This window comes from Chiloscyllium plagiosum, unplaced genomic scaffold, assembly GCF_037043375.1.
Source record: "Chiloscyllium plagiosum isolate Xiang-an unplaced genomic scaffold, Cpla_swu_hap1 HiC_scaffold_27, whole genome shotgun sequence".
Taxonomy (NCBI): domain Eukaryota; kingdom Metazoa; phylum Chordata; class Chondrichthyes; order Orectolobiformes; family Hemiscylliidae; genus Chiloscyllium; species Chiloscyllium plagiosum.
In genome coordinates, this window is record NW_028270165.1 from 47,740,231 (window position 1) to 47,757,793 (window position 17,563).

At 45.1% G+C, this 17,563-nt stretch overlaps 1 protein-coding gene across 1 annotated transcript in view; it reads right to left on the minus strand.

The window, feature by feature from the left end:
* Positions 1 to 17,563, minus strand: part of LOC148143911 (uncharacterized) — a 384,436-nt gene that overhangs the window by 345,689 nt on the left and 21,184 nt on the right. The gene's annotated exons all lie outside the window — the stretch shown is intronic.

The following is a 17,563-nucleotide window of genomic DNA, read 5'->3' on the forward strand; positions in this document are numbered from 1 at the left end:
CTGGGGGCCTGGGTTCAAAACCTGCCACAGCAGATGGTGGAATCTGAATTCAATATAAACCTGAAATTAAGAGTCTAATGATGAAACCGTTCTGGCTTGCTGTAAAAGCTTCTCTGGTTTCCTGCTGTTCGAACCTGGTCTGATCTACATGTGATTTCAGATCCACTGTCAGCTGGTTGAATCTTGACTGCCCTTTCAGTCAATTCTTAAAGATCACCTTTTTTAACTATGGTGTGCCAGAATGATTTATAGACGGCATAGGCTGGGACCTTTATACACTGGAGTGTAGAAGGTTGAGGGTGGAGGTTATGGAGGTTTATGAAGGCATGAGGGACAAAGATAAGATGAATAACCAGTGTCTTTTCCAGAAGGGTAGGGGAGTTCAAAATTTGGGAGTATATTTTTAAGATGAGAGGGAGAAGATTTTAAAAGGACGGGGTGGGGTGGGGGGTTTCAACTGTTTTGACATTGAAGGTGATTCATCTGTGGAATGAACTGTCAGAGGAAGTGGTGGATGCAGGTAATGTTACAATGTTTAAAATTATTTGGATAATTACATATGAGCCAAACACAGGCAGATGGCTCTAATATTCCCCCAGATATTCAAAGGGACAGCCAGTCAGAGGGGGGCAGCGTCACGCCTATCGTTGTTGTGTGGCATGTGTGACAGCTGCAACAAGACGTCCCAACTCCTGTGCTCAATGCTCTGACCAATGAAAGCAAGCCTGCCAAAAGCCATCTTCACCACCCTGTCTACCCACGACTCAATTTTCTAGGAGCTAATAACCCGCAACCCGAGATCTCTTGGTTCAAAATACTGCATATTAAACAGCATTGATGCTTGTTGGTAGACGTTAATATTTGGTGCATATCTCTCCTCTAATTTGGTGTATTATACTGAATGCCATCACTGATGAAGTCCAGTGTGCCAAAACCTGAACTTCAAAATCCCTCTGTTCAACTACACTCAAGGAGGTACCATTCACCATGTAAATCCTACCTTGGTTTGACTATACAAAATGTAAGACCTCATACTTAGCTGTGTTAAACTGCATTTGCCAATAACTTTAAACTTATGCAATCTAGTTTTGGACTCTCCCACCCCAGGTAAAAGACCTTTCCAATTTACCCTATCCATGCCCTCATGAATTTATAAACATCTATAAAGTCACCCCTCACCCTTCAAAACTTCCGGGAAAATGAACCCAGTCGATTCAGCCTCTTCCTTTAGCTCAAACCCTCCAACCCTGGCAGCATCCTTGTAAATGTTTTCTGAACCCTTTCAAGTTTTGCAACCTCCTTCCTGTAGCAGAGAGCCCAGAATTGCATGCAGTATTCCAACAGTGGTGTAATCAATGTCCTCTCTGAAGAGGATTTTAAAAAGTATAACTATAAGCAAATCAGGCTAGTTGGGCATGACTTTCCCATAGCACTTTGTTTTGGCTGTCCTTCATTAATCTATGTTTTTTTTCAGTTATGAGAAAATATTTTATGGGCTGTGATGATTGCGAGCACATCCAACATTTGCTCATTGTCCCTCATGGCCCTTGGACAGAGTAATTGTGACTACATGCTAGAAGGCAGTTGAGAGTCAACCACATTATAGTAGGTCTGGAGTCACAAGGTGTGTGTGTGTGTGTGTGTGTGTGTGTGTGTGTGTGTGTGTGTGTGTGTGTGTGTGTGTGTGTGTGTGTGTGTGTGTGTGTGTGTGTGTGTGTGTGTGTGTGTGTGTGTGTGTGTGTGTGTGTGTGTGTGTGTGTCTGTCTGTGTGCGCACACACGTGCATACATGCATGCAGGATTCATGAATGGTAGATTTCCTGCCCTAAAAAGGACAGTTTCAGGAGAAACACAACAGTTCTGGTAGCATCTATGAAGAGACAACAGTGTTCCTGCTTTGAGTCCAGTGGTCCTTCAAAACTTGGCTGGATTCAAAACGTTAACTGGTTTCTCTCCACAGATGCTGCCAGACCTGCTGCGTTTCCCCAGCAATTTTGCTTTTTGTTTCTGATCTCCAACATCTGCAATTCATTATTTTAGTGAATAACTGTTTCCTGGTTGCCAGGACTGAGAGAAACGTTCACTTCCAGATCTCTTTGAGTTGAACATAAATTCCACCAGCAGCCATGATGGGATTTGAATTTGTGTTCTCAGAAGACCTAGATCTCTGGGTTGCTCAACCATTATCACTAGATCCCAATCTTCCCTTCAATGGCATTTTTCTCCTGACTATTTTCCTTTATTCATTCATGGGATGTCGCATTTTGGTTCCGACGATTCTTCTGGTAAACATCAACTTCACTTTCCCGCTGTTTCCCCATAATCCTCAATTCCCTTTCTGATTTAAAAAAATGTGTCTTAGTTTTGAATGCACTTAACAATCCAGGCTCAACAGCTGTCCTAAACATGCAATCCCTTATTTGCAAGTTATTCCCTTTGGTTCTAAACTCACCCACAAGGGTAAACTTTCCCACATCTAGCCTGTCACGTCTCCTCAGAATCTTATTTCTGACAATAAGGTTACCTCGAAATCTTCTAACTTCTATTAAACACAGGCCGAACGAATTCATGTCTCCTCATAAGACATTATTTCCATCCCTGACAGCATCCTGGTCAGCCTTCTCAGGACTGCCTCCAATGCCGGTATATCTTTCCTCAGCTAAATAACCCAAAACTCCTCCCAGTGTTCAGTTGTGGCCTAATTGGTGTCTGATTTAGGTTCACTATAACCTCCCTACTTTTATACTCCATTTAAAAACTAACATCCCATTTACCTTCCCTATTACTCACTGAACTTGGATGCGAGCTTGGAAATCCTCCGATTCAGCAGCTTTCTCCATTTAACATTCAGCACTTTTCCTCCTGGCAAAGTGCACAACCTCATTTTCCCACATTCTATTCCATCGGCCAAGGTTTTGCTCATTTGCTGAACCTGTCGATATCCCTCTCACGTCATCCACCCCACCTGCATTCCAATCAACTGTCTCTACTGCAGTCTTGGCAATAGTACATTCACTTTACTTATCCAAGTAATTCATATACATAATGTAAATAATTTTGGGCCCAGCACTGATCCCTGTGGCACATTGCTAGTTACAAGTTGCGATCCTGAACATGCCCCTATCCCTACTGTTTCATTGGTTAGCCAATCATCTATCCATACGATTAGAGTGTTTCCAATATCATGTGAATATCATTTGCTCTGCCAGAAAGTCTTCCCAAACTGTCCTTGAAAAAGTGGTGGTGAGCTGCCTCTTAAATTACTTCACAAATATGATGTGGTCTATAATAAAGGTTCAGGAGCGAGTTCCAGGATTTTGATCAATAACATCGAAGCAATGCGTATATATCACATTTGGAATGTTGTGTTCACACTTATCTCCTCTTGCTGGTTGAAGTGATGGAGTGGAAGTTGCTCTTGAAGAGCCGCCACTCATATAATCAAGCCAGACAGATTGATTGTGGCCAGAGACTCTGCCATTTTGACTTCTCATCAATCTACATTTTTCCCATCCAAGTTTTAGTCCCATCAAACTGCCGCGCAATTCTGTTATGGCCACAGTAAACTACAATAACGTGAAGATTGCTGGGATGATTTTCTACATCCGACTGCAATATAAACACAGATCAATGTTTCCAGTTTAGGTGGAACAAAAGACATCATATTGGTGGATAATTACAGTCAGTGCATACATAGCTAGCCATCGATAAATATTAATCCTGTTCACTTCAATGGCCAAATTTCAATTCAGAAACCAAGTGCACTCGGCTGTTTGTAACATAGACAACATGACAAAATGGCTCATTTTTTTAAATCAGAAAGGGAATTGAGGATTATGGAGAAATGCGACATTGAGGAGGAGTGAAATGTTTGCTTTTGGTCACCTCCACAATTGTTAGAAAAACAGGTTGAAAGGATTCTTAAAAGGTGGCTGGAGTAATGGTGTGGCATAAGACTTCAGAAAGCGGAAAGTGGAAACTTTAATTAAATTGGGTAACTACATGAAACGGTTTGTTGGTTAGATTTGAATCATCACTCCCAAATGAGACAATGCCATGAATATCAGTGAACCTCTCTTTTTGTTAAAAACCACAAGTGCTTGATTTATTTTCACAACTTACTGGTATTCACACCTGCACATTCAATGTCAAACTCTGACATCAGAAATGAAATTACAGCATTAATTTTGACTTACAATATTCGAACAAATTCAAAGCACACAGTGAATACCAAGACTGATTAATATGAAATTAAATTTGACCAAAAAATTATATAAAATCAAGATGGGAGATAAGAAATGGGGGAAGGGCAGAAGGCAAGAAAAGGGGCATCACAAAGGGTGCTCCTCTAGGGAGTGCATTTTACCAACTACCACTGCTAAAGGTAAACACTCTGATATGATCCTCCGGTTTTAATGTAAACCATAGCACCATACAGTAGGTACCATTTAAATGAGTTAATAGATACAAGCCTTGAGCAAATCCAGTCTCCAGCCTTACCCTCCGCTTCTTGGAGCTCGGACCTTCCTCCAGCTCCGGGAGATTGATGCCACTGCCACTCCTCCACTGAAGAAGCTTTGGGAAGCAGATGCAAAGGTAAGATACAGAACAGAGCACCTTTGCAAATGAAAGCAGCCTACAGAGACATTGAGCAATAGCATCACACGATTTTGACCCATCGACCTCTGGGTTACGTGCCCAGCACACTCACGCAGCACTACTCTGCTTCTGGGCACCCAGTAGCTAGATTGTGCATCAGTTTAAAGTAGGTCCTATATTCTGATTACATCGGTACACAAGGCAGTGAAGAAAGGTTTCAGCACACTGGCCTTCATCAGTTGGGGAATTGAGTATAGATGTTGGCAAATTATGTTGTAGTTATACAGGACGTTGATGAGGCTGCACCTGGAATATTGTGATGAGTTTTGGTCCCCTTGGTGTTCTGACTTCTGACTTCTTCAACTCTGGGTTTGTGTTGAACTTGATGGGATACTTTGTGCAACTCAGCATGTTTAAACAGTATCGCTCGGAGGGATTCATTTGAAACTTTTCAGGAGGTGAGCGCAACAAGATTGAACTATTCAAAGTTAGTTGGACTCTATTTCAAACTTACATCAGGACCAATAGTCAGAGACACGTACAGCATGGAAACAGACCCTTCGGTCCAACGTGTCAATGCTGACCTGATATGTTAAATTAATCTACTCCCATTTGACAGCACCTGGCCCAAATACTCTGGCAGCTCATTTCATATATATACCACCCTCTGCATGAAGAAGGTGCCCCTTTAATATATTTCGCCTCTTACCCTACACCTATGCCCTCTAGTTCTGGACTCCCCCACCCCAGTGAAACATCTTGTTTCTTACCTGTCCATGCCCCTCATGATTTTGTAACCTCTATTAGGTCACTCCTCTGCCTCCGATGCTCCAGTGAAAACAGCCCCAGCCTATTCAGCCTCTCCCTGTAGCTCAAATCCTCCAACTCCCAGTAACATTCCCGTAAATCGTTTCTCATAGAGAAGTCAACGTTTCAGTCCTGAAGAAGGGTTAATACCCAAAACGATGACTACTCCACATTCTGGTGTTACCTGGCTTGCTGTATTCTCCCAACCTCCTGCTTGCCTACTACGGGTTTCAATATTTAGTTGGTCAGTTGTTACCACTGCAGCCTCACAGTGGCGGGGACCCAGGTTTGATTCCAACCTTGGGTGGCTGTCTGTGAGGAGTTTGTACATTCTCCCAGTGTCTGCGTGGGTTTTCTCTGGGTGGTCCTGTTTTCTTCCATAAACCAAAGACGTGCAGGTTATGTTGATTGGCCATGCTTAATTGCCCATAGAGTTAGGTTACACTAGTCAGAGAAATATGGGTTTGGATGGGTTACACTTCGGACGGTCGGTGTGGACTTGTTGGGACAAATGGCCTGTTTCCACACTGGAGCTAATCTCATCGGCACTACTTTTGTCACTAACGAATGGCAGAGTAGACTCGACGGGCCGAATGGACTAACTTCTGCTCCGATAGTCTTGCGGTCTTAGGTTTCTCTGGATCATTTCATTAGCAATGTGCAGTCCCGGGCTCAATGAGCAGCAATGTCCATTGAAAGCAAAGCTCATAGTATCGTAGAACTCCTACAATGTGGAAACAGGTCCTTTAGCCCAAAACATCTGCACTGATCTCCGAAGAGTAACCTACTCAGATCCACTTTCCTACTCTCCACAAATTGCACACAGACCCTCAAGGGTGGAATTATTCCTGGGTTCCTAGTGCCATGAGACAACAGTGCTAACCCTGAGCCACCATGGACTTGTGGTTTTGGGGGGTGGGCGAGGCTATTGCAGTCCAGCAGAAAACAAAAACAGCCCACCTACTCTCCCACTGCACTCACTGGCAGGAGGTTCAGTCCTGGGGGGTGACCGAAGGCAGCGACACTGGTAGGATCTGATTGCTGGGAGCGCTGGTGCCCCCGCTGGTGCTTCCACAAGTTGTAGGAAAACATGAACCTCTTCCCACACTCGGGCAAACTGAAGGGCATCGCCCCGGTGTGGGCACATTGGTGCTTCAGCAGGGAGGAGGAATTGCTGAAGGCCTTCCCGCACTTAGGGCAGCAGAATGGCCTCCCCAACCCCCACTCCCCCGTGTGGACCAGCTGGTGCTTCAGCAGTGTGGAGGAGCGGGTAAAGACCTTCCCACATTCGGGGAAGGAGAACGGCTTCTCCCCGGTGTGGATGGACTGGTGCCTCAGCAGGGCCGAGGAATTGCTGAAGGCCTTCCTGAACATAGGGCAACTGAACGACATCTGACCAATGGGCCAGTAGGTCGGAGGGAAGAGCAAAGCCCTTCCTGTACTCGGAGCAGAAGAATGGCCTCTCCTCAGTGTGGACCCACCGGTGTCTCAGCAGGTGGGAAGAACTGCTGATGGCCATCTCGCACTTGGGGCCAGAGAACGGCCTTCCACGGTGTGGACCAACTGGTGCGTCAGCAGGGCAGAGGAATCACTGAAGGCCTTCCCACACTCTGGGGAGCAGAAAGGCCTCTTCCCCTGTATGGACCCATTGGTGTTTCAGAACCCTTTCAAATTTCACAATATCCTTCTAATAGGAAGGAGACCAGAATTGCACACAATATTCCAAAAGTGGTCTAACCAATGTCCTGTACAGCCACAACATAACTTCACAACTCCAAACTCAGTCAGAGGATTGTGAAAGCTTTCAAAACCAACAAAAAACAAACAGGAAAGAATGGAGGGACAAGCCGAGGTTTTGAGAGTCAGGTTGGAAGCATCCCTGAGAAATCGGCGGACTGGGTTTATTGGGTACCCGTTCTCCTTAAATACACTATTTCCGTATTTCTCTTGTGCTCTTCGTAGTTTCTCTGTGCTGCAGGTGTGTAGTGGCTCGTTGAAATAATGTCCCGATGCAGCTTCGTTTGTGGGTGTTGGGATGATTGTTTCTGTGGTTACATATTTGGTTTGTGTGTGTTGTTTTTCTGTAGATGCTAGTTTGAAGTTCGCCATTGACTGTTCGTTCTACTGTGACATCTACGAATGGCAGTTTATTGTTGTTCTCCTCCTTTTCAAACCAGAAGTCCCCCTCAGGCCATAGTCTCTCTACTTGGAACATCAATATACAGACTAGTCAAAGGCCTCCAGTGAAGCCTAAAACACCAAGTCGAATATTCACTCCACTCCATTTACTCCATCCAAGAATTCCTGAACACCAAAGACACTAAGATAGAAGAAGATGGAATAATGTTGTCCTTTGACATACAGCCCTGTTCACATCCATTAACATCAACGTGGCCAAAGAAAACTGAAGACACTACTCGAAGAACCAAAGACACAAACACAGCATCAACTTCATCAGCAAAGATAGCACTGTCCAGCTCATGGAAATGTGCCTTACCACCCACTTCATATTCAGTAATAAGCCCTACAAACAAGTCAACGAAATACCCATGAAACGCCTCTGTCATCAAAAAATGAAACAAATTAGTGGAAACCTACAACATCATCAACAATATCCTTACTGGCATAAAATTCACAAAAGAGGAAAACAACACCAAAGTTCCATTTCTCGATGTCACAGTAGAGCGAACAGTCAAGGGTAAATTCGAAACAGCCTCTACAAGAAAACAACATACACGAAACAAGTACTTAGCTACAGAAGTAATCATCCCTGCACATACAAACAAATCTGAATGAGGACACTGATTAACGAGCCACGATACACTGCAGCAGCCAGTGACTACGAAGACCAATAAGTAACTGTACAGCGCATTTGAGGAGAATGGGTAGCCAAAATACACACGGAAAACTGCTTCCCTGACCGGGAATCGAACTCGGGCCGCAGCGGTGAAAGCGCCAAATCCTAACCACTAGACCACCAGGGAGACGTTATGACAGCTTGACAGCTCAACTGAAAATTGCTTCCCTGCCCGGAAATCGAAACCGGGCCACGGGAGATAGAAGGCTTCCACCAATATCATTTCTTGTATCCATTTCTCCCGATGCGGTCTCCTCTACATTGGGGAGATTGGAGACTCCTCGCAGAATCAAGTCACAGCGCTTGAGGGAACATCTCCAGGACACCCGCAACAATCAACCCGATCGCCCTGTGGCCCAACATTTCAACCCCCCCTCCCACTCTGCCGGGGAAATGCAGGTCCTGGGCCTCCACCATCGACGCACCCTCCCCACCCGATGCCTGGAGGTAGAAGTCTCAACTTCCGTCTCGGATACATTCAACCCAAGGACATCAATTTGGACTTCAACAGTTTCCTCATTTCCCCTCCCCCCACCTTACCTCGGTTCCAACCTTCCAGCTCAGCGCTGTCCTCTTGACCTGACCTACCTGCCAATCTCCCTTCCCACCTATCCGCTTCACCCTCCTCTCTGACCTGTCACCTCCGTCCCCACTCCCATTCAGCTATTGTACTCTTTGCTACCTTCGGCCCAGCACTCCTCAATTTATCTCGCCACCCCTGGAAGCGTCCTGCCTCTATTCCTGATGAAGGGCTTTTGCCAGAAACGTCGATTTTCCTGCTTCTCGGAAGCTGTCTGACCTGCTGTGCTTTTCCAGCACCAGTCTGATCTAAAAGCTGGTTTCCAGCATCTGCAGTCCTCACTTTTGCCGACCCAATAAACCCAGTGTGGCGATTTCTCATCGACAAATTGACACAAGCAGACACAATGTCTGCAGAAATTCTAGCCACATTACTTTACATTAAAGACATCTGTGAAATGATGTCCAGACAACCCAATCCTCTCAGCATCATGGTAGCCCACAAACCTACCAACACACTTGAACAGCGGCTAATGAACCTGAAATACCCGATACAAACAACCAGCAAACGAATGTTATTTACAAAATACCGTACAAGGAAATATATACATGAACTCTGCCTCACAGTTCTCTGTGGCAAGAAATGCTGGGATGCGATAAGGAAGATTTTTTCAGCCAAAACGAATCGGAACTGACTGGACAGCCATTTAAAATCAACGCTGTCAGCCCAGGATGGAAGATCCAAAGGGATGAACAATTTTCTTATTTTCAGAAGATTCACAAATATGAGACTGGGTTTTGGTGTTTGTTCCCTTTCCACTCCCAGGAACCGCAGTGGTTGGGGCGGTGAGTTGGGGAAAGTGAAATGTGCCCGTGAGCAGCGTGTGGGGCTATTTCAGCTTCCCCTCCTCTGACAGCGCTGTGACTTGTCTCTGATGTTCTCAGGGACACTTACTGACGCGAGACAGTGAAAAGAGTCTCGTTCCTGCAGATCAGGAATTCAAACCTTATGCCGGCTTCCGGACAATGAGAAAGATTAATTGGGGTGTGTGAAGAAGCTGTGAGCTGCATTTCAAACAGATAGCTGGAGTCAGATGCGTCATCCATTGCGCCCCTGGCACTGTGCGTATCTAACGCCTTCATGCTGCAGAGTTCTGACGGTAACACGGACATGCGCAGCGATGGGAACCTTCACAAGGTGACCAAAGATTATCACCGTCACTGTTTCCCTTCCATACTCACAACTTTATGAAGCAGTATCTTTCACTGGCAAATAAAACACATTAATCCTCAGGTGCCTGCTTCATTTCGATCACGACTTCACGCCCCTCACTGTTCTAGTCTCATTTCCAAACACTTGGCTCACAGACTCAAAAGCAGCTCTGTGGGTATCTGCTTGTTCCAGCCTGACAGGCAGTGGGTTGCAGATTCCCGACCAGTCCCAATGTGATTGAAATATTTCAACTCCTCCACTGATTTGCATCTTTAAAAAAACCGTCGAGCAATCTCCCCTCTTTTTGACGGTAGTTCTCAACTGTCGTCGGCAGAGCTCACACCTGCGTGGGGAAATTGCAATGGATTTGATGTCCATCGCATTCGCCACTCGACCCACCAATACAGAACCACACTGACAGCTTCATTTCCCAGGTCTCTCTGCCTCTGAGCTGAGAAAGAGTGAATCATTGCAGAGTTTGTTTGAATCCAATCACTTCACAGGTTTCGAAAGGGTTAAATATCTGCAAATGGCGAGTCGAGGTGTTTAATCCCGAAAGATGACATGGACATTCTGTTAAAAACAAAACCAGAAATTGCAGGAGCAACTCAGCAGGTCAGGCAGCATCTGTGGAAAGAGAATCAGAGAAAACCTTTTTGAGAACTCTTTTTTTTCCTTATCCAGGTACAGCCAAACCTGCTGAATTTCTCCAGCAGTTTCTCTTTCTGTCTCGGACTGTCAGCATCCGCAGTCTTTTACGTTAGAAATTCAATCAATTCAGAAACCCCTCTGTGCTTCCTCAGTGGAGAAGATTTCCGTTCGAGAAACATTTTCCTGACATCATTAAAAACGCGCAGCCAAGAAAGCGGTCAAAGCAAGAACAAGGCCCTCCGAGCCTTCAGTGCCTCTTCCCGTATTTTCTCATTGGTCCCGAGCCGAGAAGAGGTTTGAATTCCTGATGTGCAGAGAATTCTTTCAATGTCTCAGATCAGTTCATGTCCCGAGAATATCAGAGTCAATCTCCCGGCCTCTTAAACAAGGGGACGCTGTCTGGACTGTCTCTGCTCAGTCGGACAGTTCATCCTTCATTCTCCTCTAATTCCACTTCCCAAAGAGTTTCTAAAGATTCACAAAGCTGGAGACTGGGATTTCTGTTTTACTTTCTGAACATTTTTCCAACTGCCAACCGACAATATTTTGCCAAAACCTCTTCCCCATTGTACATTGAACATATTCAAGGCGAAGTTAATCTGAGTTTTGAACGATAAAGATGTGGATGTTTATGGGGGAGGTAAGAAAATGGTTTTAAGATCAGTACAGGTCAGTCCCAGAGTCAGACAGCACTGAACAGACCCTTCATCCAACTAGTCCATGCTGAGTATGTTCTCAAACTAAACTCGTCCCACCGACCAGTGTTTGGCACATAAACCTTCGAACCTCTCGTATTCATGTACTTATCCAAATGTCTTTTAAACGTTGTAACTGTATATGCATAAAATCATGAGGGGCATAGATAGGATAAATAGACAAAGTCTTTTCCCTGGGGTGGGGGAGTCCAGAACGAGAGGGCATGGGTTGAGCTTAGAGGGGATAGATACAAAAGAGATCTAAGGGGCAACTTTTTCACGCAGAGGATGGTACGTTTATTGAATGAACTGCCAGAGGAAGTGGTGAAGTCTAGTCCGATCGCAACATTTAAAAGGTATTTGGATAGGTATATGAATGGGAAGGGAATGGAGGGATATGGGGCCGTGTGCTGTCAGGTGGGACTAGATTGGGTTGGGATAGTTGGTCGGCATGAACAAGTTGGACCAAACAGTCTGTTTTTGTTCTGTACATCTCTATGACTTCCTCTGGACATTCATTCTGCACTTAGACCACTTTCTTAATAAAAAACTCCTTGTCCTGTCTTTATAAAGTCTTTCTCTACTCACCTCAAAATATTTGCTCCCAGATCCTGAAACCCCCAGCTGAGGGAAAGGACATCTGTTGTTCACCTCATCCGTATCCCTCATGATTTTATAATCCTCTATAAGGTCACCTCTCAATCTCTTGTGTCCCAGTGAGAAAAGTTCCAGCCTATCCACCCTAGATGTTGGTATATTCACATCCAGGTGTGAAGTGTTCAATGCTGGTGCAGGCTGGAAAAGTCATGTGGTCTACTCCTGCTCCCAATTTATCCTGGCTGTTACGTTTCTCAGCCTCTTTCCCCCTTTTTTCCCCGCAACTCTCAACCCTTTGATACTCTATCTCAGTGTTAAACATACTCAGTGACCTGGCCTGGCAGCTTTCTGTGACAATGAATTCCATAGATTCACCACTCTCTGGATAAAGAAATTTCTCCTAATCTCCATTCTCCCTTTATGCTGAGGCTATGCCCATGGATATTAGTCTCTCCTGCCAATGAAAACACCTTCCCAATTTCCACCCTGTCCAGGCTGTTCAACATTCTGTACGTTTCAGTTAGATCCCCCTTGAATGTGGGCCTGTTAATCAGCATGAACCAAACCCTTCAGGATGAGGACAGCAGGGATTAGGTTCAACAAAGTGAGAATGGAGGGAGAGTGTGTGGGATGGAGATTTTCAGCTTTTAGGGAATAAGAGAGGAAAGGAAGTTTGATATAAATTATAATTAATCAGATGAGCCGATGGGCCAAGGAGTGGTGGATGGAGTTTAACTTAGACAAATATGAGCTGTTGCATTTTGATGTGGCAAATCAGGGCAGGACCTATGTGGTTAATGGTAAATTCCTGGGGAGTGTTGCTGAACAAAGAAACCTTGGAGAGCAGGTTCATGGTTCCTTGAAAGTGTAGTTGCAAGAAGATACGATAGCAAGGAAGGCGTTTGATACGCGTTCCTTTATTGGTCAGAACACTGAGTATAGGAGTTTGGAGGTAATGCTGTGGCTGCACGGGAGATTGGAAAGGCCACTTTTGAAATACCGCACTCAGTTCTGGTTTCCCTGCTGTCGGAAAGGTGTTGTGAAACTTGAAAGGGTTCGGAAAAGATTTAGGAGGTTGTTGCCAGAGTTAGAGGGTTTGAGCTACAGGGAGAGGCTGAATAGGTTGGGGCTGTATTCCCTGGAGCGTCTGTGACCATTCGAAGTTTATAAGGGGCATGCATTGGATGAATACCGGAGATCTTTTCCCCAGGATATGGGAGTCCGAAAGTCGTGAGTTTCAGTTTGAGGTGAGGGCGGAAGACTTTAAAGGGACATGAGGGGCAGCATTTTCATGCAGAGGGTGATGTGTGTATGGAACGAGCTGCCAAAGATAATGGTGGAGGCTAGTTCAATTACAATATTGAAAGGCATCTGGATGGGTATTTGAATAGGAAGGGTTTAGAGGGTTATAGGTCAAATGCTGGCAAATGGGACGAGATTAATTTTGGATATCTGGTTGGCACGGACGAGTTGGACGATGTGTCTGTTTCCGTGCTGCATGACTCGAATGATCTTTGGTGAAAGCAGAAGTGTCGTTGTGAAGAGTGGACATTCAGAAGCAGCTTTCAAAGATGTTTTGCCCTTACGAGGAGCAGAAATCTTCCATTTGTGAGACAGAAGCTGGGTGAGTGAGTACATCCAGGATTTTGTTAGAAAGTGGAAATTCATTGCACTGTGGGGATGAAGTGTTTTAAGTTTTTCCAGCAGTATGTACAGTGTGCTGAGCGGGGAGCCTAGTGAAGGGTTAGGTAGGTTTTTGTTTTAAACTGCTCATTTCTCTCAGGCTCCAACATTGTATTTCCAATGCTGTCAATCAGAAGGTGCAGTAAATCAGTAACTGGTATCGTTCGAAGCCTTACGATTTTCAGTACTGCAGGTATTGCATTGTTTCTTCAGCATTGTAAAGGTTACTGGCAGCAGCAGCAGGTGTAGGCTGTATTCACTAGAAATGATTAAGCATTTAGATAACACACATACAAGAGGGCAGGATGGGGCTTGTCTTTTGATTTGTAGAAGATGGGACATTCTGGGTGCTGTGATCCGGGGCAAACATAGCTGCAGTATATTATTGAATCCCTACAGTGTGGAAGCAGGCCATTCAGGCCATCAAGCCCACACTGAGCCCTCCAAAAACATACCACCCAGACACACCTCCCAACCACTCGACCAACACCCCTCAATCGGGTCTTTTCTGCTGGTGGGTGAGACTAGGCTGGAAGATTAGTGGGGAGTAGATTTCGGACAGAGATGAGAAGGAGCTGCTTTTCCCAGAGGGCGGTGCATCTATGGAATTCTGTGCTCAAGCAAGCAGTAGAGGCAGCTTCATTAAGATACTGTTGGATGGGCTTTTGCGTGGCAGGGGAATTAAGAGTAGTTGAAATAATGCAAGTAGAAGGAGCTGAGATGATTGATAAATCCGCCATGATTTTAATGAATGGCGGAGCAGTGTCGATGGGCCAAATGGCCTAAGACCATAAGACATAGGAGCGGAAGTAAGGCCATCCGGCTCATCGAGTCCACTCCGCCATTCAATCATGGCTGATGGGCATTTCAACTCCACTTACCCGCATTCTCCCCGTAGCCCTTTATTCCTTGTGACATCAAGAAGTTATCAATTTCTGCCTTGAAGACATTTAGCGTCCCAGCCTCCACTGTATTGCGTGGCAATGAATTCCACAGGATCACCACTCTCTGGCCCACTGTCAGAGGGACAGCGTATGCATGTTTATTAGAGGAGCCATCAAAACATTGCAGGATTTCATCATCGTCCGAGATTTGAAAATCAAAAGCATTAGCAAGATGGACGGGAAATGATGAAACAGTGGCTCCTGTGTCAAACATAAATTCAATATCGTGGCCATTACGGTTAAGAATTAGCATAGGTCCATCCTCTGGGCTAGCGGTAAGTATGGGAAAATTCAAAGCAGGAAGCTGCCATATATCCGGGAGTCAGTTTTGAAAAAGATTTTGTGCAGTAAAAGGGGCAACCTGCTGAGGTCACTGGGGAGGGAGGCCAGGAGATTGTCTGTTGTTTTTACTGCGGTGATGTACCAGGGACTGCTATGAAAAGGGCAGTTCTTGGACCAATGTCCTGGTTCATTGCAATTGAAACAAAGGTGTAGTTGTTGGGGGACTCTAGGGGGTGGGGGAGGCAGTGAAGAATAACGAGAGGATGTATAGGGGCATCATGGACTGTTGGGGAAGGATACATAGGAGGATCGCAAGGTCCATTGGGATGTTGTGAATACTCAGTACCATTTCTACTGTCCTACCATACTGGACGATAGTATGAGGGTTTCATTTGCCATCTTGACTGACCTTGCAGACGGAAAGGTCTACTTTGAATCCTGGGTTTAGGTTTAGCATATGCATAACTTCCCCAACATTGACTGGAAATGCTTTAATTCTAGTACGTCGTATGGATCGGTTTTTGTCCAGTGTGTGCAGGAGGGCTTTCTGACACAGTATGCTGAAGGGCTGACAAGAAGGGAGGTCACTCTGGATCTGGTGCTTGGTAACGAACCAGGCCAGATGTTTGATTTAGTAGAAGGTGAACATAGTGGAGTGACCATAATTCAGTTAGGTTTCATTTAGCAATGTAAAGGGATAGGAACATGTCACAAGTCAAGAGTTATTGATGGGTCAAGGGCAATTATAATAAAATTAGGCAAGACTTAGGATGCATTGAATAGGGTAGCAAAATGCAGGGGATGGGAACAATTGAAATGTGGAGCTGGTTTAAGGAACAGATATTGTGTTTCCTTGATAGGTATTTCCCTGTCAGGCAGGAAGTGATAAGGTAAGGGAACCGTGGTTTACAACAGAAATTGCATCTCTTGTTACAAAGAAAAAGGAGGCTTATGTGTTGATGAGGCAAGATGGTTCAGATGAGGCGATGGAGAGTTTCAGGTCAGCTAGGAAGGATTTAAAGAGAGAGTTAAGAGCAAAGAGAGGACATGAGCAGTCTTTAACACATAAAGGAGAACCCTAAAGCTTTCTATAGGTATGTGAGGAATAAAAGGATGATTAGGGTAGGAATAGGGCCAATCAAAGACAGAAGTGGGAAGTTGAGTATGGGCCCTGTGGAAATTGGAGAGGTGTTAATGAATATCTCTTATCGGTCTGCACTCAGGAAAAGGAGAATATTGTAGAGGAGAAGAATGAGGTACGAGATATTAGACTCGAAAGGTTCGAGGTTAGTTGCAAACAGGTGTTATCAATTCTAGAAGGAGTGAAAGTAGACAAGTGCCCTCGGCCGGATGGGATTTATCCGAGGATACTCTGGGAAGCGAGGGAGGAGACTGCAGACCCTTTGGCTTTGATATTCGAGTCGTTATTGTCTACAGGTTTAGTACCAGAGTGGAGAATTGCAAATGTTGTGCCCTTGTTCAAGAAGGGCAGCAGAGATGACCCAGGTAATTATAGACCAGTGAGCCTTACGTCTGTTGAAGGAAAGCTTTTGGAAAGGAATATTAGAGATAGGATTTATAATCATCTAGCAAGCAACAGTTGAATTTCAGACAGTCAACATGGTTTCATCAAGGGCAGATCGTGTCTCACAAACCTCATTGGGTTTTTTGAGAAGGTGAGCAAGCATGTAGATGAGGGTAGGGCAGTTGACGTGGTATACATGGACCTCAGTAAAGCCTTTGATAAGGTTCCACATGGCAGCTTGTTGGAGAAACTGCAGAGGCATGGGTTGTTGTGGTTCTGTTCGCCGAGCTGGGAATTTGTGTTGCAAACGTTTCGTCCTCTCTCTAGGTGACATCCTCAGTGCTTGGGAGCCTCCTGTGAAGTTCTTCTGTGATGTTTCCTCCAGCATTTATAGTGATGGATGTCACCTAGACAGGGGACGAAACGTCTGGAACACAAATTTCCAGCTCGGCAAACAGAACCACAACAATGAGCACCGGAGCTACAAATCATCTCCCGAAATTTGAAGAGGCAAGGGATTGAGGGTGATTTAGCAGCTTTGAATTAGAAACTGGCTTTCTGAAGACGGCAGCGAGCGGTGGTTTATGGAAAATATTCAGCCCGTTGTCCGGTTACTAGTGATGTGCCACACGGATCTGTTTTGGGACTACAGCGGTTTGTCATTTTTATCATGACTTAGATGCAGGCACAGGTGGATGGATTAGCAGAATTGGACTGAGAGGTGGCAAATGGAGTTCAATGCAGCTAAACGTGAGGTGATTCACTTTGGGAAGAATAACAGGAAGGCAGTGATCTTGGAGTCCATGTACATAGATCCCTGAAAGTTGCCACCCAGGTAAATAATGCTGTGAAGAAGGCATACGGTGTGTTAGGTTTCATTCGTAGAGGGATTGAGTTCTGGAACCGCAATATCATGCTGCAACTATACAAAACACTGGTGCAGCCACAGTTGGAATATTATGTATAGTTCTGTCCTCCATATTTCAGGAAGGATGTGGGAAGCATTGGAAAAGGTGCAGAGGAGATTTACCAGGTTGTTGCCTGGTCTGGAGGGAGGGTCTTATGAGGAAAGGCTGAGAGACTTGGGTCTGTTCTCATTGGAAAGAAGAAGGCTAAGGGGGATTTGATAGAGACATATAAGATGATCAGAGGATTAGATAGGGTAGACAGTGAAAGGCTCTTTCCTAGGATG